Genomic DNA, 24,714 nt, shown 5'->3' with positions numbered 1-24,714 from the left:
AACTGTCTAGTATGTACGTGTTGAGCTGTGTTGTGATAGTGCCATTAACTGTCTAGTATGTACGTGTTGAGCTGTGTTGTGATAGTGCCATTAACTGTCTAGTATGTACGTGTTGAGCTGTGTTGTGATAGTGCCATTAACTGTCTAGTATGTACGTGTTGAGCTGTGTTGTGATAGTGCCATTAACTGTCTAGTATGTACGTGTTGAGCTGTGTTGTGATAGTGCCATTAACTGTCTAGTATGTACGTGTTGAGCTGTGTTGTGATAGTGCCATTAACTGTCTAGTATGTACGTGTTGAGCTGTGTTGTGATAGTGCCATTAACTGTCTAGTATGTACGTGTTGAGCTGTGTGTTGTGATAGTGCCATTAACTGTCTAGTATGTACGTGTTGAGCTGTGTGTTGTGATAGTGCCATTAACTGTCTAGTATGTACGTGTTGAGCTGTGTTGTGATAGTGCCATTAACTGTCTAGTATGTACGTGTTGAGCTGTGTTGTGATAGTGCCATTAACTGTCTAGTATGTACGTGTTGAGCTGTGTTGTGATAGTGCCATTAACTGTCTAGTATGTACGTGTTGAGCTGTGTTGTGATAGTGCCATTAACTGTCTAGTATGTACGTGTTGAGCTGTGTTGTGATAGTGCCATTAACTGTCTAGTATGTACGTGTTGAGCTGTGTTGTGATAGTGCCATTAACTGTCTAGTATGTACGTGTTGAGCTGTGTTGTGATAGTGCCATTAACTGTCTAGTATGTACGTGTTGAGCTGTGTTGTGATAGTGCCATTAACTGTCTAGTATGTACGTGTTGAGCTGTGTGTTGTGATAGTGCCATTAACTGTCTAGTATGTACGTGTTGAGCTGTGTTGTGATAGTGCCATTAACTGTCTAGTATGTACGTGTTGAGCTGTGTTTGTGATAGTGCCATTAACTGTCTAGTATGTACGTGTTGAGCTGTGTTGTGATAGTGCCATTAACTGTCTAGTATGTACGTGTTGAGCTGTGTGTTGTGATAGTGCCATTAACTGTCTAGTATGTACGTGTTGAGCTGTGTGTTGTGATAGTGCCATTAACTGTCTAGTATGTACGTGTTGAGCTGTGTGTTGTGATAGTGCCATTAACTGTCTAGTATGTACGTGTTGAGCTGTGTGTTGTGATAGTGCCATTAACTGTCTAGTATGTACGTGTTGAGCTGTGTGTTGTGATAGTGCCATTAACTGTCTAGTATGTACGTGTTGAGCTGTGTTGTGATAGTGCCATTAACTGTCTAGTATGTACGTGTTGAGCTGTGTGTTGTGATAGTGCCATTAACTGTCTAGTATGTACGTGTTGAGCTGTGTGTTGTGATAGTGCCATTAACTGTCTAGTATGTACGTGTTGAGCTGTGTGTTGTGATAGTGCCATTAACTGTCTAGTATGTACGTGTTGAGCTGTGTGTTGTGATAGTGCCATTAACTGTCTAGTATGTACGTGTTGAGCTGTGTGTTGTGATAGTGCCATTAACTGTCTAGTATGTACGTGTTGAGCTGTGTTGTGATAGTGCCATTAACTGTCTAGTATGTACGTGTTGAGCTGTGTGTTGTGATAGTGCCATTAACTGTCTAGTATGTACGTGTTGAGCTGTGTGTTGTGATAGTGCCATTAACTGTCTAGTATGTACGTGTTGAGCTGTGTGTTGTGATAGTGCCATTAACTGTCTAGTATGTACGTGTTGAGCTGTGTGTTGTGATAGTGCCATTAACTGTCTAGTATGTACGTGTTGAGCTGTGTGTTGTGATAGTGCCATTAACTGTCTAGTATGTACGTGTTGAGCTGTGTGTTGTGATAGTGCCATTAACTGTCTAGTATGTACGTGTTGAGCTGTGTTGTGATAGTGCCATTAACTGTCTAGTATGTACGTGTTGAGCTGTGTTTGTGATAGTGCCATTAACTGTCTAGTATGTACGTGTTGAGCTGTGTGTTGTGATAGTGCCATTAACTGTCTAGTATGTACGTGTTGAGCTGTGTGTTGTGATAGTGCCATTAACTGTCTAGTATGTACGTGTTGAGCTGTGTGTTGTGATAGTGCCATTAACTGTCTAGTATGTACGTGTTGAGCTGTGTGTTGTGATAGTGCCATTAACTGTCTAGTATGTACGTGTTGAGCTGTGTGTTGTGATAGTGCCATTAACTGTCTAGTATGTACGTGTTGAGCTGTGTGTTGTGATAGTGCCATTAACTGTCTAGTATGTACGTGTTGAGCTGTGTGTTGTGATAGTGCCATTAACTGTCTAGTATGTACGTGTTGAGCTGGTGTGCTTCCAGCAACTGTTTCTGGTACAATGTTATCATTTATCATCTTAAATTTCACATTTATGAGTCTGAAATCTGCCAGGAAGCAGCTGTCTATCTTCCTCTTCTGATCCATCTATTCTTACGCTGGTTATGTTAGGTAAGGTTTGTCAGGAACCAGGACAAGTGTTTCCTGACGCGAATCTAGTCATATAATGACTCGCATCTGGAGATTTTAGTCAGCTGACCGAGGCCTTCCGCGGGCTTACCAATCCACCCCTATAAAAATTATGGTTATGATTATAACCATTTGGAGATCTACTGTCCCTCGAGGGAGGTTCCTTGAGGATGGTGAGGGGCTCTTGATCTGGGGAATTGGATCTATGCTCCAGTTCCCTGAATTGAACCTGAATACCTTCCATCCCCCCTTCCCCCCAGGCGCTATATAATCCCTACTGGTTTAGCGCTCTCCCAGGATGGTGGTTTATATACAAGGATAATTACCAGATCCCTATTTTCTACTTCAATCTTTAAAACTTCTACCGTATCATTTGATAAATTCAACAGTTCGGTCCAGCAACATGTGTTTCACACAGTCCTACTCCTCCCTCTGACTTGTTAACTCTCTCACAATTACAGATATTGATTTTTTTATCATATCATTGTTAAAAATATTTCTTGTATGTGTTTCTGTGAATTCTTCCAACACAACATTCGCTTCTGTGGGGAGCCCAATAATATGCAAACTCTGAATGTTGCCAGATAGAAAAGAGGATTTACCGTTTGGGATGTCTAGGTTCAGTGTGCGTTTTGTTAGTACCACTGGTAATGTACTACCTCCTATGACACCTGCTGTACATATCCCTGCTTCTCCAGTACATTTGTCTGTTGTACATTCGATCCAGTTGTGTGCACGACTGGTTTGGTTTGTTCCACTGCTGTGCATCTCTCTACCAACTTTTGGTTAGGGTAAGTTAGAGTAAGATAGGTTAGGTTGGAGTAAGATAGGTTAGATTGGAGTAAGATACACAAATAACCCGCACATAAAAGGGAGAAGCTTACGACGACGTTTCGGTCCCACTTGGACCATTTACAAAGTCACACTGTGTGACTTTTTAAATGCTCCAAGTGGGACCGAAACGTCGTCGTAAGCTTCTCCTTTTTATGTGCGGGTTATATGTGTATCGTTCCAGTCACGGTATTGTGCCTTTTTTGTTATTTTTGGAGTAAGATAGGTTAGGTTGGAGTAAGATAGGTTAGGTTGGAGTAAGATAGGTTAGGATGGAGTAAGATAGGTTAGGTTGGAGTAAAATAGGTTAGATTGGAGTAAGATAGGTTAGGATGGAGTAAGATAGGTTAGGTTGGAGTAAAATAGGTTAGATTGGAGTAAGATAGTTTAGATTGGAGTAAGATAGGTTAGGTTGGAGTAAGATAGGTTAGGTTGGAGTAAGATAGGTTAGGTTGGAGCAAGATAGGTTAGATTGGAGTAAGATAGGTTAGGATGGAGTAAGATAGGTTAGGTTGGAGTAAAATAGGTTAGATTGGAGTAAGATAGTTTAGATTGGAGTAAGATAGGTTAGGTTGGAGTAAGATAGGTTAGGTTGGAGTAAGATAGGTTAGGTTGGAGTAAAATAGGTTAGATTGGAGTAAGATAGTTTAGATTGGAGTAAGATAGGTTAGGTTGGAGTAAGATAGGTTAGGATGGAGTAAGATAGGTTAGGTTGGAGTAAAATAGGTTAGATTGGAGTAAGATAGTTTAGATTGGAGTAAGATAGGTTAGGTTGGAGTAAGATAGGTTAGGTTGGAGTAAGATAGGTTAGGTTGGAGTAAAATAGGTTAGATTGGAGTAAGATAGTTTAGATTGGAGTAAGATAGGTTAGGTTGGAGTAAGATAGGTTAGGTTGGAGTAAAATAGGTTAGATTGGAGTAAGATAGTTTAGATTGGAGTAAGATAGGTTAGGTTGGAGTAAGATAGGTTAGGTTGGAGTAAGATAGGTTAGGTTGGAGCAAGATAGGTTAGATTGGAGTAAGATAGGTTAGATTGGAAAAAGATAGGTTAGGTTGGAGTAAGATAGGGTAGGTTGGAGTAAGATAGGGTAGGTTAGAGTAAGATAGGTTAGGTTGGAGTAAGATAGGTCAGATTAGAGTAAGATAGGTTAGATTGGAGTAAGATAGGTTAGATTGGAGTAAGATAGGTTAGATTGGAGTAAGATAGGTTAGATTGAAGTAAGATAGGTTAGACTGGAGTAAGATAGGTTAGATTGGAGAAAGATAGGTTAGGTTGGAGTAAGATAGGTTAGGTTGGAGTGAGATAGATTAGATTGGAGTAAGATAGGTTAGGTTGGAGTAAGATAGGTTAGGTTGGAGTAAGATAGGTTAGGTTGGAGTAAGATAGGTTAGATTGGAGTAAGGTAGGTTAGGTTGGAGTAAGATAGGTTAGGTTGGAGTAAGATAGGTTAGATTGGAGTAAGATAGGTTAGGTTGGAGTAAGATAGGTTAGGTTGGAGTAAGATAGGTTAGATTGGAGTAAGATAGGTTAGATTGGAGTAAGATAGGTTAGGTTTGAGTAAGATAGGTTAGATTGGAGTAAGATAGGTTAGGTTGGAGTAAGATAGGTTAAGTTGGAGTAAGATAGGTTAGATTGGAGTAAGATAGGTTAGATTGGAGTAAGATAGGTTAGGTTTGAGTAAGATAGGTTAGATTGGAGTAAGATAGGTTAGGTTGGAGTAAGATAGGTTAGGTTGGAGTAAGATAGGTTAGGTTGGAGTAAGATAGGTTAGGTTGGAGTAAGATAGGTTAGGTTGGAGTAAGATAGGTTAGGTTGGAGTAAGATAGGTTAGGTTGGAGTAAGATAGGTTAGGTTGGAGTAAGATAGGTTAGGTTGGAGTAAGAGTAAATTAAAATAAGACAGGGTAGGTTAGAGTAAGATAAAGTAAGCTAGACTAAGGTCATTTTTTTAACGTTTTTATAACTTACCCTGATCTTCCCTATCTTTACCCTACTCTATCTTATATCTACCTACCCTGGCTTACTCTAACCTAACCTACTCTAATATGTATCATGATTACATAGGCCTTCTGACCACTACCACCAAAAGCTACATTAATCATGCATGAGTGTGTCAGTATAGCTACTGAATTCCCTATACTTATACTTGTGTAGTATATTGTAGATCGTATCATCCATGTATATATTTAGGCTCCCTTTCAGTAGGCTCAGCGACTAGCATGTGTGACGTCACGTGATACGCATGTGTGCATGAGAATCCCTGTAACTCCGTCAGTTCCCCGTAGACCTACCAGGTAACAGGACAGGCAGTTGGGCTCCCTCCTTTCACACTCTGCCAGTATGTTACCATCTAACAAGTGTGTTTAACTCCAACCATCACATCTCCACGAACCCTCACAACAAGTGTCACTGCTCAGATAGAGCTGCTGGCCGCCGAAATCAACAGCCTAGTTAATCATGCACATATTTCATGCTTATATAGGCCTTCTGGTCGCTACCAAAAGCAGCCTGGCTGATCAAACAGTACTTGTGTCCCCCTGCTGCTTTTCATTCTGGTTCCAACAGTCATTCTCCTGTGCTTTCCCAGGCATTCTCAGGTCTCTCCTCCCCCTCTCAACCCGTTTTCTCTATACCCTTCTTTCTCCCTATAATACCATTCCTTTCTCTTGTTTTTGTCCCCCTTTTCTTTTTTTTATCCTCTCGTGTGTGTGTGTGTGTGTGTGTGTGTGTGTGTGTGTGTGTGTGTGTACTCACCTAATTGTGGTTGCAGGGGTCGAGACTCAGTGTGTGTGTGTGTGTGTGTGTGTAGCGACCAGCTACCAGCTACACCAGCTAGTAGCGACCAGCTACCAGCTACACACCTAGTAGCTGGTCACTACCAGGTGTGTGTGTGTGTTAGTTACCATTTTGTCCTAGGCACATGTCGATTAGACACTAGGCCTGTTGTGTGTGTCCTGTGTGTGTGTGTGTACTCACCTAGTTGTACTCACCTAGTTGAGGTTGCGGGGGTCGAGTCCGAGCTCCTGGCCCCGCCTCTTCACTGATCGCTACTAGGTCACTCTCTCTCTGTGTGTGTGTGTATGTGTGTGTACTCACCTAATTGTGGTTGCAGAGGTCGAGTCGTAGCTCCTGGCCCCGCCTCTTCACTGGTCGCCACTATGTCCACTCTCTCCCTGCTCCATGAGCTTTATCATACCTCTTCTTAAAGCTATGTATGGTACCTGCCTCCACTATCTTACTTTCCAGACTATTCCACTTCCTGACAACTCTGTGGCTGAAGAAATACTTTCTAAAATCCCAGTGTGTATATATGTCCTCCTACCACCATCATTACCACTCACCCCCACCACTACCACCCACCCCCACCACTACCACACACCACCACCCACCACCACCACTACCACACACCACCACTACCACACACCACCACTACCACACACCACCACCACCAACACCACCACCACCAACACCACCACCAACACCACCAACACCACTGCCACTCACCCCGACCACTACCACCCACCACCACCACTACCACCCACCACCACCACTACCACACAACACCACCACCAGCACCACTCCCACCCACCCCCACCCCTACCACCCACCACCACTACCACTCACCTCCACCACTACCACCCACCACCACTACCACCCACCACCACCATCACTGTGACCTCCACACAATCACCAGGTCTCACCAGGGGGTCGTTTCGCTAAAGTAGGGGACGTTGGGGACGCCAGTGGAGGAGGAGAAATAATAGACGAAGAAGGGATAAAAGAAGAAAAAGAAAAAGGAAAAAAAAAGACGAAGAAGAAGAAGAAGAAGAAGAAGAAGAAGAAGAAGAAGAAGAAGAAGAAGAAGAAGAAAACGAAGAAGAAGGAAGAGAAGGCATAGCAGCAGCTGAGGATGAGAGATCACACGAGGCTGCAGGAATTCACAGCTCATTGACGGTAATACACTTGGGCAGGGAACTAAGTACTTGCTTGGTACACGGTGGTACCATTGTTGATGACACGGTGGTACCATTGTTGATGACACGGTGGTACCATTGTTGATGACACGGTGGTACCATTGTTGATGACACGGTGGTACCATTGTTGATGACGCGGTGGTACCATTGTTGATGACACGGTGGTACCATTGTTGATGACACGGTGGTACCATTGTTGATGACACGGTGGTACCATTGTTGATGACACGGTGGTACCATTGTTGAAGACACGATGGTACCATTGTTGATGACACGGTGGTACCATTGTTGATGACACGGTGGTACCATTGCTGAAGACACGGTGGTACCATTGTTGAAGACATGATGGTATCATTGTTGATGACACGGTCGTACCATTGTTGAAGACACGATGGTACCATTGTTGATGACACGGTGGTACCATTGTTGATGACAAGGTGGTACCATTGTTAATGACAAGGTGGTACTATTGTTGATGACACGGTGGTACCATTGTTAATGACAAGGTGGTACTATTGTTGATGATAAGGTGGTACCATTGTTGAAGTCAAAGTGGTACCATTGTTGGTGACAAGGTGGTACCATTATCGTAGGGGTTTTTAATGGAGATATCGAGGGTTGAAGGTAGACACACTTGTTGGATGGTAACGATATATTGTCAGACTGAGATGATGAGGATGGAGCCCAGCCTCTGCCTGTCTTAGCCTGTCTAGGTCTACACGCCGTCTGAGAGCGGGGCAGAGGTACGAACGTGCACATGCGCATCCCGTGACGTCACACAATAGTCACAGGCCTAAAAGGGATCTCCTATCTAAAGCACATGGATGATACTATATGCTATGCTATATAACACAGGGATCAGCAACTATGCTGACACCATTGTTGATGATAAGGTGGTGGACACTTATGCAGCATATGGGAATCTTTATTCAGGAAACGTTTCGCCACACAGTGGCTTCATCAGTCCAATACAAAGTAGAAATGCGTAAGGAGAGGAGGAGTATGAGGTAATCAGTCCCTCAGCCTTGAGTCGATGTGTTCAGTCCATCAATCTTGTAGAATGTACAGCATAGGGCCGTAGACGTGGCTTATATACTGTAGTGAGATGAGGTGAAGCAGACGGAGGCGGGGTCATAGTGGTACCATCCACTAGTCGAAGTAGGTCTTCGTCCAAAGGTTGAACAAGTGTTGAAGAATTCTTTGTAACAAGATCCCTGAGGGACTGATTACCTCATACTCCTCCTCTCCTTACGCCTTCCTCTTTGTATTGGACTGATGAAGCCACTGTGTGGCGAAACGTTTCCTGAATAAAGATTCCCATATGCTGCATAAGTGTCTAAATCTTCAACTTGTCGGTTTTTCAAACCTTTCATCACACACACGTGATAAGGTGGTACCATTGTTGAAGTCAAAGTGGTACCATTGTTGATGACACGGTGGTACCAGTGTTGATGACACGGTGGTACCATTGTTGATGACACGGTGGTACCATTGCTGGAGACACGGTGGTACCATTGTTGATGACACGGTGATACCATTGCTGGAGACACGGTGGTACCATTGTTGATGACATGGTGGTACCATGCTGGAGACACTTTGGTACCATTGTTGATGACACGGTGGTACCATTGCTGGAGACACGGTGGTACCGTTGTTGATGACACGGTGGTACCATTGTTGATGACACGGTGGTACCATTGTTGATGACACGGTGGTACCAGTGTTGATGACACGGTGGTACCATTGCTGGAGACACGGTGGTACCATTGTTGATGACACGGTGGTACCATTGTTGATGAAACGGTGGTACCATTGCTGGAGACACGGTGGTACCATTGTTGATGACACGGTGGTACCATTGTTGGAGACACAGTGGTACCATTGTTGATGACACGGTGGTACCATTACTTAGATGACAGGTAAAGAGGTGGGATAACTTAAGACAGTTGGACCAGCCTGTATTTTCTTTTCATGATCTCAGTCCATTAGCAAATTGCTGGCCAAGGTATCCAGGTGTATGGGGAGGTAAGTATAGTATACAACCCCGTGGTACACATTACTACTGGCCAAGGTATCCAGGTGTATGGGGAGGTAAGTATAGTATACAACCCCGTGGTACACATTACTGCTGGCCAAGGTTTCCAGGAGTATGGGGAGGTAAGTATAGTATACAACCCCGTGGTACACATTACTGCTGGCCAAGGTATCCAGGTGTATGGGGAGGTAAGTATAGTATACAACCCCGTGGTACACATTACTGCTGGCCAAGGTATCCAGGTGTATGGGGAAGTAAGTATAGTATACAACCCCGTGGTACACATTACTACTGGCCAAGGTATAAGAACATAAGAACATAAGAAAGGAGGAACGCTGCAAGAGGCCTGCTGGCCCATACTAGGCAGGTCCTTTACAATTCATCCCACTAACAAAACATTTGCCCAACCCAATTTTCAATGCCACCCAAGAAATAAGCTCTGATGTGAAAGTCCCACTCAAATCCAACCCCTCCCACTCATGTACTTATCCAACCTAGATTTGAAACTACCCAAAGTCCCAGCCTCAATAACCCTGCCTCGTATGGGCCAGTAGGCCTTCTGCAGTGTTCCTACATTCTTATGTTCTTATGTTCTTAACTAGGTAGACTGTTCCACTCATCAACTACCCTATTTCCAAACCAATACTTTCCTATGTCCTTTCTAAATCTAAACTTATCTAATTTAAATCCATTACTGCGGGTTCTCTCTTGGAGAGACATCCTCAAGACCTTATTAATATCCCCTTTATTAATACCTATCTTCCACTTATACACTTCGATCAGGTCTCCCCCCATTCTTCGTCTAACAAGTGAATGTATCCAGGTGTATGGGGAGGTAAGTATAGTATACAACCCCGTGGTACACATTACTGCTTGGCAAGGTATCCAGGTGTATGGGGAGGTAAGTATAGTATACAACCCCGTGGTACACATTACTGCTGGCCAAGGTATCCAGGTGTATGGGGAGGTAAGTATAGTATACAACCCCGTGGTACACATTACTGCTGGCCAAGGTATCCAGGTGTATGGGGAGGTAAGTATAGTATACAACCCCGTGGTACACATTACTGCTGGCCAAGGTATCCAGGTGTATGGGGAGGTAAGTATAGTATACAACCCCGTGGTACACATTACTGCTGGCCAAGGTATCCAGGTGTATGGGGAGGTAAGTATAGTATACAACCCCGTGGTACACATTACTGCTGGCCAAGGTATCCAGGTGTATGGGGAGGTAAGTATAGTATACAACCCCGTGGTACACATTACTGCTGGCCAAGGTATCCAGGTGTATGTATGGGGTAGCTGGCCAAGGTAAGTATAGTAAGTACAACCCCGTGGTACACATTACTGCTGGCCAAGGTATCCAGGTGTATGGGGAGGTAAGTATAGTATACAACCCCGTGGTACACATTACTGCTGGCCAAGGTATCCAGGTGTATGGGGAGGTAAGTATAGTATACAACCCCGTGGTACACATTACTGCTGGCCAAGGTATCCAGGTGTATGGGGAGGTAAGTATAGTATACAACCCCGTGGTACACATTACTGCTGGCCAAGGTATCCAGGTGTATGGGGAGGTAAGTATAGTATACAACCCCGTGGTACACATTACTGCTGGCCAAGGTATCCAGGTGTATGGGGAGGTAAGTATAGTATACAACCCCGTGGTACACATTACTGCTGGCCAAGGTATCCAGGTGTATGGGGAGGTAAGTATAGTATACAATGGGGAGGTAAGTATAGTATACCCCCGTGGTACACATTACTGCTGGCCAATGGGGAGGTATCCAGGTGTATGGGGAGGTAAGTATAGTATACAACCCCGTGGTACACATTACTGCTGGCCAAGGTATCCAGGTGTATGGAGAGGTAAGTATAGTATACAACCCCGTGGTACACATTACTGCTGGCCAAGGTATCCAGGTGTATGGGGAGGTAAGTATAGTATACAACCCCGTGGTACACATTACTGCTGGCCAAGGTATCCAGGTGTACGGAGAGGTAAGTATAGTATACAACCCCGTGGTACACATTACTGCTGGCCAAGGTATCCAGGTGTATGGGGAGGTAAGTATAGTATACAACCCCGTGGTACACATTACTGCTGGCCAAGGTATCCAGGTGTATGGGGAGGTAAGTATAGTGTACAACCCCTTGGTACACATTACTGCTTGCCAATGTATCCAGGTGTATGGGGAGGTAAGTATAGTATACAACCCCGTGGTACACATTACTGCTTGCCAATGTATCCAGGTGTATGGGGAGGTAAGTATAGTATACAACCCCGTGGTACACATTACTGCTGGCCAAGGTATCCAGGTGTATGGGGAGGTAAGTATAGTATACAACCCCGTGGTACACATTACTGCTGGCCAAGGTATCCAGGTGTATGGGGAGGTAAGTATAGTATACAACCCCGTGGTACACATTACTGCTGGCCAAGGTATCCAGGTGTATGAGAGATGTAAGCATAGTGTTCAACACTTTAATTTATCAGAATTTAATACAACACCAATGTGGTGTTACCTTATTGTGTGTGTTAGTTACACAGTGGAAACAAAGGCTAGTTATGTTTCTCTTATATTCCATCACACCAGGTGAGATTGATATATACAGTAATAATAGTAGAATTACCGAAAAATATTAGGTAAATGAGTACAGGTGCAACTAATGTGACATTTTGTTGCCACAATATAATGTCAGATTAGTTGCATCTGTGTCCACTTACATAAAATTTATTTATACAGTAGTACAGAAATCTTGTAGCTTGAGCTGGGAGACTTCGGTAAGGCATTGGAGATATGGACAAGTATTCCAAAATGTAGATGTAGTCTACACGGACTTCTCTGAGGCATTTGACAAATGCCATCATAGAATGATAGTTCGTACAATAAGATCATTAGGTATAACAAGTAAGGAAATAGACATTCAGTTTTCAAATGAATAGAACACAAAGAATAGAAATCAAGAAAGTAATATCTAGCCTGAGCTAAGTAAAAAGTTCAGTACCTTTACGAGGCACAGTCCTTACACTTTTTCTGTTTCTCATCGTCATAGCAGACATAGAGTAGGTAAAAACATAAGCCACAGCTTCACATCCTCCTCTGTGGTAGTGAATATCGAAATATTGCAGGAGGACATAAACAAAGTCTTCCAGTGGGTGGTAGAAAATAGCATAATATTCTGTGGGGACAAATTCATGAACTCAGTAGGAGTACTTTATTTAAGAGACCTAGGTATAGTAATGTCAGCTGACCTATTGTTTAAAGAACAAAATAAAGCAAACACTGCAAAAGTCGGGAAAATGACAGGGTGGTTAATGAGAACTTGCACGATTAGAGAAATGTCAATAATGACATTATTCAAATAATTTTTCTCTTTCCTAGAGTACTACTCGGTGCTGTAGGCTTTGTTCAAGGCAGGAGAGACAGCAGAGTTGGAAAAATACACTGAGTGTTTACTCCCTGCATAGAGCCATTCAGATATTTAAACTGCCGGGAACTCCTTAAAGAGCCGGGAACGTACTCTTTGGAGAGGAGAAGAGAGAGATACATGATAATATGTACACGGAAGATACTGGAGGATCTTGTCCTCAACCTGCACGTTACCATAAGAACGTTCTGAAGTGAGAGATATAGAAGGAAATGTAGAATAAATTAAATGTAAAGCAGGGGCGCCATGGGTACAATGAGAGAACACTTGTGTTAATATCCGTGGGCCTCGCCTATTTAACCTGTAAGCAGCAGATGTCAGAAATATTGTTGGAATAAGTGTGGGAATATTCAAGAGGAAACTGGATTAATACCTTTGCAGTTTGCCAGTTTAACTAGGCTGTGATGGATGTGTGAGCCACCAACATCAACAGTCTGGTTGACCAGAGAATCGACATGCAAGCCTGCATATGGTATTCCATTTAAGGTTCATCAGTTACGAGAGCTTCGAAGGTTTCGTTCCAGTAGAGCTGGAGTTACTGTTACTTGAAAACTACCGTCTCTCAGGATGACCTATTCCATACTCAGGAGAGGTGTAATGTTATCAAAATATCTCCATCATCACCGAACAGCCAACACAAATATATATATATATATATATATATATATATATATATATATATATATATATATATATATATATATATATATATATATATATATATATATATATGAGGGAAAAAAAGGAAGAAATTTAGACTGCATTATATAGCTAAAAATACGTAGGTGCATGAAAATATAAAGAATGCAGACTCACTGTTGCAGTAGTATTGCAGTAATCATTACTGCTGGTTATTATATTCAGATGTGTGAGAGAGAGGGGAATATGAAGGAGGTAAACACAGTTTACAACACCAACGTAAACATTACTACCGGAAAGGACTCGTATTGTGCACGGTTACTAATCTAGTCCTCTGTGGTCTCTACTGAATGATTCTTGTTGCTCTCCTCCTGATACCCAACTTAGGTTGATCACGGTTCACCGTCTATTCACATTATTAGTGTGCACTAGCTCGGTATGCTTCTGTTTACCCTTTGGTTCAAAGAATCCAGGAATGGTTAGTGCGACTTCACGCCCTGCACAAGGATTGTCGAGATGGAGCTCATGGGTTTTGTCATTGAGTGACAGGTGAAATGAGATCACTAATTGCTCTGCACAGTTTATTTAGGAGCTTCTGCTAAGCCGCCTGCCCCTTGTCTGATCTCTCAGTATACTCCATTCCAACTGACTGCTAATGAGTGGGCGCTCGCCCAAGGCGTTTGAAAGACTCAGGTCAAGTCTGTGACCCCTGGCATTCCTAAGCTGTGAGAGTTGTAACTGTTGGTGTAACGTGCTTGACGGTTATACATGGTCATACATGGCGAGTATACATGGCTGCTAACATGGTGCTGGGCCATGTTGGTGTCTTGGGAAATGATGGGGTAGATGGTGAGGTGAAGACTGCTGTTTTCAACTTGTTCTACAGCAGACTTCTGCCTCACAGTGACTTCATGGGTCACATTGCTATGTCCTTGAGAGGTGTACGGTCCCGATGGACTCTGGTCACGAGCAACAAGTTGTGAAATTTGGTATATGTTTTTGTGATACCATGGCGGACCCAGGGAGTGCTGAGTGAGGCTAGACTAGTCTGTGAGGATGGTTTTAATGACCAGGTCTAGTGTCAGTGCCTGATCCTAGATCAGGCCGCGGTGGGGGGGGGGTTGATCCCTGGAATCTATAACATGAAGCCTTTCGGGCTTATGGCTTGGAAATGGAAGCTGAGGTCTAATTCAAGGAAGGGGACTGTAGCTTCAATTTCCTTGATCATGAGTTCTTCACACGAATCAAGGTGACCAACTTCCCCTTGAAGAAGGTGAGAGGCAGGGGTCAGGAGCCGAGACTTGACCTTCGTAAATACAGATCGGTAAGTACAAAGTATTCCGACTGATAGACAGCGGGAAGAACGATTATCTATCTACACAAACTGACTCTTAATCACCCACAATGAAGCATTCACGGTGTACAGTCTTTATCTACTCGTCTGCAGATACGGTTACATTTTTATTCATGATGCTTGAGTTAATACTGTCGGCAGTGTTGTGAGCGGCGGTCTGGTCTGGGACCGGTCCGCACTGCCACCGATGGCCATCAGAATGAACAGGTAGACCATTCAGAGTAATTAATACCAACTTAGCCCAGCGAAGCTCAGTGTGGTGTATGAGACCAGTGCAGCCCTCCATAAGTGTAGAAGTCTTCATGAAGAAACTGGACAAGTATCTTCACCAGGTGCCAGATCAACCAGGCTGTGGTGGATATGTGGGGCTGCGGGCCACCAGCAGCAACAGCCTAGTTGACCAGGCTAGCACCAGACGAGCCTGGCCCATGTCCGGGCTCCAGTAGAAAGACTCTCGAAACTCATCAAAGGTATGAAGGTAAAGGTATATAACACCACCGCCACCACTATTATCACCACCACCACCACCACCACCACCACCACCACCTCCAGCACCGCCACATCCACCACAGCCACCACCGCCACTACCGCCATCGCCACCACCACCACCTCCAGCACCGCCACCTCCACCACCGCCACCACCGCCATCGCCACCACCGCCACCTCCACCACCGCCACCTCCACCACCGCCACCTCCACCACCGCCACCTCCACTACCGCCACCTCCACCACCGCCACCACTACCACCGCCGCCACCGCCACCTCCGCCACCGCCACCTCCACCACTGCCACCGCCGCCACCGCCACCACCATCACCGCCACCTCCACCACCACCACCTCCACCACCGCCACCTCCAGCATCGCGACCACTGTCACCACCGCCACCGCCACCTCCAGCACCGCCACCACTGCCACCTCCACCACCGCCACCACCACTGCCACATCCAGCACCGCCACCACTGCCACCGCACCACCACCTCCACCACCGCCACCTCCACCACCGTCACCACTGCCACCGCCTCCACCACCTCCACCACCTCCACCACCGCCTCCACCTCCACCGCCTCCACCACCGCCGCCACCTCCACCACCTCCACCACCGCCTCCACCACCGCCACCTCCACCACCACCTCCACCACCGCCACCTCCACCACCACCTCCACCGCCGCCACCTCCACCACCGCCACTTCCACCACCGCCACCACTACCACCACCACCGCCACCTCCACCTCCACCACTGCCACCGCCGCCACCGCCACCACCATCACCGCCACCTCCACCACCGCCACCGCCACCACCATCACCGCCACCACCATCACCGCCACCTCCAGCACCGCCACCACTGCCACCGCCACCACCGCCACCTCCAGCACCGCCACCTCCAGCACCGCCACCTAAAGCACCGCCACCTAAAGCACCGCCACCACTGCCACCTCCACCACCGCCACCTCCACCACTGCCACCTCCAGCACCGCCACCACTGCCACCGTCACCACCGCCGCCACCACCATCACCGCCACCTCCGCCACCGTCACCACTGCCACCGCCGCCACCTCCACCACCGCCACCACCACCACCATCACCATCACCATCACCACCACCACTGCCACCACCGCCACTACCACCCCCCCACCGCCACCACCAGCACCATCACCACCACCATCACTAACCAAAATTTACGTCTCAATAACAAAAATTTACATCTCGATAACCAAAATTTATATCTTAATAACCAAAATTTGCATATCAATAACCAAAATTTACATATCTATAACCAAAATTTACATATCAATAACCAAAATTTACATATCTATAAGAAAAATTTACATATCAATGACCAAAATTTATATCTTAATAACCAAAATTTCCATCTGGATAACCAAAAATTACAACATGATTTTAGAAAGTCCTACTTACCTTCAGTATACACATACTTTTACTTTCGTGTACTCTTCTGTCTAGATCTTAACCCTGTAATATTTCCTATGCGACCTAGAAGGCCTCTGGCTTGTGACACTGGGAAGGTAATCCCCAGAACCATTAACTGATTAAATTTGTATTTTACCGCCGAAGCGGGCCAGGTCAACTAGGCTGTGATGAATACGTGGGGCAGCGGGCCACCACAGCAAGAGCCTGGTTGACCAGGCTAGCACCAGACCAGCCTGGCCCTTGGCCGGGCTCCGGGAATACAAAGACTCGAAACTCATCAAAGGTATATCAAAGGTAAAGCTAGTGTATTGTGCATCCTATCTCCATCCTGTGGAGGATAGCGCAAGAACATATGGATATACAAAACGCCTAGGAACTAGGCCAGACAAGGGTTAACTGGAGTACATCTGGATTTATACCTTCAATTATTGCAGGTATATTTAAGATATTTGCTTAATATCTCTGGTATCTTATATTCATTAATAAGATACCTTGACTTATCAGATAGGTTATTATACTATCTCTAACAGATAAAACAAAATTAGTCTGTTAGGTTTAAAGTGTGGCTGCCACACGAGGGTCATTAAGGCTGAGCCTCACCTGTGTACACTGGTCAAGGATACTTGAATCACTTTTATAGACATTTAAGTACTCTTTCAGTATATGTACTCTGAAAAGTCCTTCAGCGGCATCATAGCCCCCCCCACTCAGTTGAGAGAGAGAGAGACAGAGAGAGAGAGAGAGAGAGAGAGAGAGACAGACAGACAGACAGACAGACAGACAGACAGACAGACAGACAGACAGACAGACTTTAATAAAATGGAAGTAAAATGTTGATATGTGAAATTGAAGAAAACTCAAAATGTTTGCACGCAAAGTATTATTATTTTTATTATTATTATTATTACATTTGTTATTATTACTGGTTATAACAGCTTCTAAATAAACTCGAAATAACAGTTTCTGTATAAAATTGAAATAACAGCTTTTGTATAAAACGGAAAGGCAAACTTTTTCTCTATTATTGATCAATTATTTACGCAGGTGGGACCTTCACTGCTGACAACACAGAAATAATTGAAATTGTCAGCATAGTGATGTCTCATGTTCACTGAGTTGAAACATACGCTGAACACTGAACAATCCTCACGAATTGTTCATTTGACACGTATATACTCTGAGAGTTGTATGTAGATGTATATACACCGAGAACAAATTTAGTTCCTTGGTACTGTTCTTGACTGGTTTGTGTCACGTGTTATATGAAGCCTTAACGATAATTACTCTGCATTTAATTTGCGTTACATGAGTCTTTTATCACAGTTCTGTACATGTATATATTGCAATTGTGATTTTCTTGCCATTCATTGTTTTTCATAATATTTTATTTGATGACCTCTCGTGATGCCGATAGGCTTCAAACCAACCCATCAAATGAAGCGACGAACATTTTCAGTGCAGCCATAAGGTATATATACATCTAGAAGTATATGTCTTTCAGCGTATATATGCTGAGAGTTTACTTTAATCCCTATTTAAGGGATTAAAGTATTCTTGTCTGATAGTGAAAAGGTTACATGCAGCTTGAATAACCCTCGTGTAGTTAATAGGCTTTAAACTCCATTAGCCAACCAGTTCAGCCAGAGTCAGGCAGTGTGTGTGTGGCTGTCCAGTGACTGAGTGTGCTAGTGTCACCCTGTGTACGAGGTGTGTTACTCATGGTATTGAAGAATACTCGAAGGTACATAGCAAGCTTTTAAGGGGCACAGGATATATACACCGAGAGGTGTATTTCTTTTAACGTATGTACAGGCATGCTGAGAATTTAATTCCTGTTTTAGGAATTAAAATATTCTTGTCTGGTGGTGGAAAGGTTACGTGCAGCTTTTATGACCCTAGTGTAGTCGATATACTTTAAACTATATTAACCAAATACTCCTTGTGTAGAGCTTTATCATGTCTTGACCAAGCTTTACAATGCAACGCATGTCGATGTAAGGTTCATCTTCACACATGTCTTAACTTCAATGGTTCCAACATGTATATTTTTTCCGCTACTATTTTAAGAGGAACCTACAAAAATATCTATGGGTAAATATCCATTCTTGTGAAATTTTGAAAGTGCCGAAGCCTAGATGACGGAAAAAAATCGAGTGGTGAGTATAGAAACTAGTGAACGACGAGTGTTTACCACAAATGGGAGAATGATACTTTAAAACGACGTTTCGGTCCGGTACAAGTTTCATGCATGTGTATCACTGTTGGGGTAACATCGCGTTGATGGCCTTAATTTCAAGCTTAACGATAATCTATTATGTAAATTCCAAAATATCAAGTGGATTGTGTAACGGAGTCTTATATTTTGTGCCAAAGGGGGAAAACCCGTCCACTGGTAGGCAAAAACAACAACCAAAAAAACTATGTATGTCACCACATCATTTTCATAAATAACTGCTTCACAAACAAAGCATTTCTGTCATCCATTGTAGATGAGAACATCATTAGCTGGTCAAAGTATATGTACCACAGAAAATTAATATTACTACACTAAATAGAACTCTAAAGCATTTTCATACGATTTAATACATTAAAAGTAAAACTATTAACACGATAAATTTGTTCAAAATGATTTTTTTTTATATTTTGAAAAGCTTGTTATGCAGCAATATTTTATATCTCGCTGGAAAGGTAATTTCAATCAGACTTTTATAATGGGCCGAAATTCACGTGAAAGCCGTTCTCAGGGAGGAGGGCCACCCTCCCCACAGGTTGCTTTTTAGACTATAAGAACACAACAGCTGTTTTGCCATGAATGGTCACCATAGTTCACCTGTCATCTAAACTGGCTGGCATTTACGGCCGACGACATGGAACATATTATGAATATGGATTGTGAGATGCGAAAAATATGACTCGTTTTACTTGCCTTGTGTTTATGATTTATACAATAAAAGTGAATTGTTGATGGCAGCAGCAGGTTGATAATGACAGTGTAAATATGATAATGTTTGAAAGTGAATATTTAGAGTGCTGGATAACAAGACGTTTTTAGTGCCTAGCCTCTGGTTGGGCTGCAAGGATGGGGAAACTCCTCTAAACCGGTCACAGGTATATCACACCTATGTGCATTTTTTTTTTTTGCTTCATCACCCGTCTCACTCCAAGGTAGAGTGACCCGAAAAAAAAAATGCTTTCACTCTCATTTATTCAATCACTGTCCTGCCAGAAACTTGCTGATATCACAGCTCAGATAACCTTTCGAACTGCATCATCTTTCCTTGAGAGTGCAGGCAGGCACTGTGCTTCCCGTCTTCAGGCAGGCATTGTATACTTTACACTTCCAGGACTAGTCTGGCTAACCTGTTTCCTCTGAATCCCTTAATAAATGTAGTCCTACTCCACCAACACGTCAGATTATAAGAGCTTGCCACTGCTCCTATCTAAGATACGTGCACTACCGGTTGGATGTCCAAGCCACTGATACTCAAAACCACCTTTACGCTTTACTTCCAGCCCTTCCTGAGACGACCCCGGCTCTTCCTTCCTTTACCCCGGATGACTATTGTATATAAATATATATCAATGTACCATGCAAAAACAAGCGGAGGTATACACAAGAGAAAGATGGCAGGATTCGAAATCACGCCAGGGAAGTGTCAAGGGTCCTTAGTGACGCTCTAGACCGCTCGGCCACAGATGCCTCAAAAGCTAGGTTAGGAGTGGTCTACAGCATCACTTAGGGAACCTTGCCACTCCCCTGATGTGATTTCGAATTCTGCTGACTGCGATCTTTCTCTGTATATACCTCCGCATGGTGCATTGATATAAAAATCGCTTTTGTGGTCAACATACAGGAGAATGAAACCATGCTTGAGGCCCATTGGTGTTCCCGGGCTGGGAAGAAACGTGGCTTGTAAACAGGCTGCCTAGCTTGGAGTTTCACTATTTTTTTCACTGTGGTTATTTTGCATATTGTGATTTCACTTGTTTACCGTGATTTTACTGTGTGTGTGTGTGTGTGTGTGTGTGTGTGTGTGTGTGTGTGTGTGTGTGTGTGTGTGTGTGTGTGTGTGTGTGTGTGTGTGTGTGTATATATATATATATATATATATATATATATATATATATATATATATATATATATATATATAATATACACATACACGTTGTGCCGAATAGGGAAAACTTGTGATTTTGGCTTAAATAACAACGTTCTTCTTGTCGAATAAGGCAAGCGAAAATTTGTGTATGCAATAATTTCGCAAAAATCATTTTGAACGTAACGAAAAAAATTTCATTTTTTTATTAAGTTACTGTAAACTTGTATAAAATGTAATTAGTTGGGTTAGGCTAAATTAAACTGCGCTTTTTATAATAAGGTTAGGTGAGTTTTCTAAGGTTCTTTTGGTACAAAATCATCATTTTTTACATTAACATAAATGTGAAAAAATACATTTTTAAACGTATAAGAGAACATTTTAGAAAGGACTTAATTTTAAATGTGTTTTTGTTAACCAGTTTTACTTATTCGGCACGACATTTTATATATGTATGTATGTGTGTGTATATATATATATATATATATATATATATATATATATATATATATATATATATATATTATAAATTTATGTATCTCAATATTAATTATAAGAACACATCTTCAGTTTGTTAAAATATTTTTTTCCCTTTTTCAGGTGAGAGGACGAGTGGTTGAAGCATCAAGTCAGGTCGTCAACAAAGGTAGTTAAGCCGTCAGTTATGTACCTGTTACAGCAACCATTGTCACCCTATGTATATGTCATTGGTTGGTACATGTTGCCTCCTATTCCCCATGTGTTGCATAACCCCCTATGGGCTTAGCGCTTCCCTCCTGATTATAATAATATAATGAAATAATCGTGAGTACTGGAACCCATACGTGGTACTAAGATAATTGAGGTGGTGGAAAAGTCATCATGTATGAGGGGCACATCAAGCGAGGAGAGGGATGAGCCAACGAGGCTGGATCTAGTATTCACCATTAAGTAGACAAAATAAAATGAAGAGATCTCTGGTGCTAGTTCTGAGTTTCTAATACCCTGTGGAAGTAAGAATCGTAAAAATAACAGGGCGGAGAAGAATGGGTAAAAACAAATTTCAGAAGGGGAAACTATAGCAGAATAAAAGAATTCTTGAATGTAATAAAATGAGAAAGGTACCTGGAAGAAGTCTCTGAATGAGATGACAATACCTAGCTGGAGTGTGTTGGCAGGTGGAAGACTTGATACCCAGGAGGAACAATGGTACATGGGTGGGTGGAGGAAGAGCCGGTAGATCAACCAAATAGCTAATAGAAGGGAGGAACGTTCTAGAGCATGGTAAACTATTTAAATTAATTCACAATTTATTTACACGAAGACTGGTTTGCTGTTGAGAGGTTGTGGGCTCGTTACAACCCAGGATGATTCTTCTTACTCAGTTTCAGTGCTGGTGCATCTCATGTACTGTTCAGTAGGTGGGAAGATTGGGGAAGGGAGGTCTTATCTGTGAACTTCCAGGGTTGTAAATATACTCATTCCTACGGGTTTAGTGCTCTCCATATAAAAATGTTAGAATGCAGTTTTTTTGGTCTTCTGTAATAATAAAATGTCTTTATTTCTACAAGTACATGATATAACTTGACTTGAACTACCTGACATCACTGACATACTATATAGAAAGCCCCTGGTTATGCAGAACATTTCGGGCAACTTAGGTTAATCTTGTCCCCCAGGATGCGACCCACACCAGTCGACTAATACCCAGGTACTTATTTGCCGCTACGTGAGCAGGGACATCAGGAAACACGCCCTAATGCTTCCACCAGTACCTGGAATCGAACCATGGACATTATGTGTGAGCGACGGTGAATCAAGTTGGTGCACTTGTATATATATCTTCGTGAGATATTTCTTAAGTTTTTGTGAGAATATTAGTACGGACTGAGGACCAGGGAATGTGTAGCAATGATCTACATATTCTTATATAATGGTCTAGGACCGGGGCAAAATAAATATTAAATATGGTTTTAAATTTCTATATTTAGGAAGATTAAAGATAAAATTACGTGAAAATATTTGTTTTACTCGAAAGATACCTGAAGGAATCTTTCTGGGGTGAGCGCCCCCGCGGCCCGGCCCCAGACCAGGCCTCATGGTGGATCAACGTCTAATCAGCCAGGCTGTTACTGCTGGACGCATTCAGTCCAGCGTCGAGCCACAGCCTTGTTGGTCAGGAACCAATTTGAGGAACTCGTCAAGTTCCCTCTTAAAGACAGCTTGCCTTCCAAGGGGTACAGTTTAAAGGAATTTATTAGTGGATTTGTAAGATGAAACAGAGGCGAAATAATTTGTGGATGGGTACACGATCTGTGATGTTCTCATTGCCTTCAAATTTGAACCACTGCTTACTACTACATGGAGGAAAGTTTGCATTAGTACGCTGTGTATGTACTACTTTTATGTAAGTAATTGTCTGGTTTTGCTTCAGTGATAGTTCGAGAATGCCCTCTTAAGCGGCATTATTGTTTTAGACTGTGTAAGCGCAAATTGGTAAATTTGTTTAGCGCATAAGATGTGTATTGCTTTTGTGTACAGTGAGGTACAGGGAAGAGGGGGCTACTCTTGAGGGATGGCGCAGTGAGCGAAACATCTTAGTTGAGTGTTTCACACGACTCACGTCCCCAGTAACCTTCAGTGTAACACACCTCCTTCATACCTCCCCCCCCCCCTTCCCTTACAATTTCCTTCTTCCCCGGGCTAATTACTCCACCCTTTCCCCTTTCGGTGTTCTTTGGGTCAAACATTAATTAGGAGAGCAGCATGTGGAGGGTAGGAGAGTAAACATCCTGTAGGTAATGACAGCCAGGCTACCTGCTGGCACACTGCTGGAGACCCCAGGGAAGGGGAAGGCAGGGGGGGAAGTGTGTGGAAGGGGATGTAGTAGGGTGGAAGAGGATGTGGTAGAGGGCGGGAGAAGGAAAACCCTGTAAACCCGTGAAAGATGTATACCGTCCTCAGTCACTAGTCTGCTCTGCACACACATTGCTGTGATACCCCCCCTTCCTCCATGCCATGTCGTGGTTGCACGTCTATTACGGTTACCTGTACGTCCCTCTAATAGATTCCAGGGGTCACTGCCCCCCTCGGAGTTATGCCAGACCAGGCCTCCTAGTTGATCTGATGAACCAGGCGGTTGTTACTAGCTTCAAACATTGCCATGTAGGCACCACAGCCTGATTGATCAGGAACTAAAGTTGGATTAACCAACTTTACTCAAATGCTTCATGAACTGGTGTTTTCCCAATTAATTTTAAATATATTTTAAATAAAGAATATTGTATTGCGCCTTGGTCATTACCGTTTGTGAAATGTATGGTTGTAGATGAATGTTTCCGAGCCGACAACTTGATAAATTGATGGACTGATTACATAGACTTCAGGCTGAGGGACTGATTACCTCGCACGCCTTCTGATCTTCAACCATTCTTCTGTATTTCACTGATGAAGCCACTGTGACGAAACGTTTCCACAATAAAGATACCCAAGTGTTGCACATGTCTAATTTATCAAATGTGTAGTTCATTTAAGTAGACAACAAGTTCGTCTAGAAGCAGACATGGGGACCCACAGCCTCGGAGGTCAATAAGAAGACTTCAAGGGACAATACTGAGGTTTCTCCTTGAGGCTGTTTCAGTATTCTGCCTCTCCTCCACTTCATCTTTTGTACAGAAAGAAATTATTATGCAAAATGGTACACAAGTTTGCGGAATACACTCAAGAGTGCATTCATTTAATATATTTTAAATCTATCAAGCTAGGGACTACACACTCACTTCTACTGGCAGATGCTAATTCTAGACTACAAGTCATAAACTAGACAAGAACATGGAGAGAGAGTAACTGGTTAGTGTGCTTTCCCGAGGCAACTCGACATTACACAGGTACTGTGCTTTCACATGGCTACAGCCACTAAGGTATCGTATCGTTCTTTGCAGACGATACCAAAATATGAACTCATAGCCGTAGAAGGCAGAAAAATTAGATAATAGCAA

At 43.3% G+C, this 24,714-nt stretch overlaps 1 protein-coding gene and 1 long non-coding RNA gene across 2 annotated transcripts in view; both read left to right on the top strand.

Annotated features, from left to right (window-relative positions):
• Positions 1–24,714, top strand: part of Snoo (Sno oncogene) — a gene marked incomplete in the record, with an annotated part of 473,129 nt that overhangs the window by 395,259 nt on the left and 53,156 nt on the right.
• Positions 17,437–22,475, top strand: LOC128692320 (uncharacterized). The gene is made up of 3 exons (XR_008407574.2): positions 17,437–18,347; positions 21,338–21,383; positions 22,396–22,475. It is a non-coding gene; the product is annotated as an uncharacterized lncRNA (long non-coding RNA).

Source organism: Cherax quadricarinatus, chromosome 53, assembly GCF_038502225.1.
Source record: "Cherax quadricarinatus isolate ZL_2023a chromosome 53, ASM3850222v1, whole genome shotgun sequence".
NCBI classification, from domain to species: Eukaryota; Metazoa; Arthropoda; class Malacostraca; order Decapoda; family Parastacidae; genus Cherax; species Cherax quadricarinatus.
Note: the sequence above shows the minus strand (reverse complement) of the source record. Positions and strands in the feature narration are given on the sequence as shown.